Here is a 1,211-nt window from a genome sequence, read left to right on the forward strand (position 1 = left end):
AAATAATGGCAAATCAGTCCCACACCAGTTATGTTTTAAAGGGGTATTCATTTTGGGGGGTAAAATTACATGCACATGAATCGTCAGGAAAGGAGCCTAGTCGCTGGAGCAGGAGCCAGAACCAAGCACCGGAACCAAGAGGCCTAGCCGAGGCTTGCCGCTCTTCTTTTAAAGAGAAATATACCATGCCCCAGTGGGCTGGTATTTCAGCGGCTATTGGCTGAGGGAGTGGAAGGCGCTCCCGCAGCACTGTGGGCTCGTGCTTCAGAGACTATTGGCTGAAGCAGCAGAAGGTACTCCTGCAGCAAAGCTGGATTTACATATTTATCCATGTGTATCAATAATTACTCAAGAAAAGAAAACCATGAACTTGAGAGGTATCAGGGAGGACATGAGAGGGGTTGGAAGAAAAAAGGGTGGTGATGTAAATACAGTTATATATTAAAATTTAAGGTAAATTTAATTAAAACAAAGAAATACAAATGGATGCTATTCTCTTACTCCAAAGTCAGCTCATTTGTGCCTTATATAACTTTGTATCTAATTCTAGAGTTTTTATGAAATGAGGTTCTGAAACCCTTATATGAACAAACTATCAAATCAATTTCCATTTTTGTCAGTTAACTTGATTATGTGCATGTAAAAGATATATGCTATATCTTCACATACAGAACCACCTGGCAAATGGTGCTCTTGGTCACAAGGATGACTAAGAAAATAATGAATTCAACTTAGTGCAAAGTCATCCTCATGATTGGCAAAGAATGATCAAAAGTCTGTGGAATACCTTAATATATACAGGAAGACTACTCAAGTCATTCAGACCATCTGGAAGAACCCTTGGAAATACCTTTCTCTGGACTTCTTTGAGTTCCTCACACCTCTCTATGCTAGACTCTAGGCTTCTGACTCTCCCTTAGTTCTTGGTGCTTCCCATCCTTCTTGTTTCAAGCAATACCATTTTGTACTTCTTGATAAACCATTAAAACACTCCTCTATCCAGGCAAAGGTAAAATGGAATAATGTAGACAATCAAAATATCTGAGCTCAAAATTTGCCTCAACTGGTATCAAGAAATATGGCATGAAGTTTAACTTCAAATTCTTGGAGCAAGTCAAGGAAAACAGAAAAAGCCAGCAATTTGAGTGTTGCTTGGACTCCCCTGACCTCTCCTTACACATTTTTCCTTTTTCAAATTGAGATAATTAGAG

Source organism: Myodes glareolus, chromosome X (assembly GCF_982192425.1).
Source record: "Myodes glareolus chromosome X, mMyoGla1.1, whole genome shotgun sequence".
NCBI lineage: Eukaryota > Metazoa > Chordata > Mammalia > Rodentia > Cricetidae > Myodes > Myodes glareolus.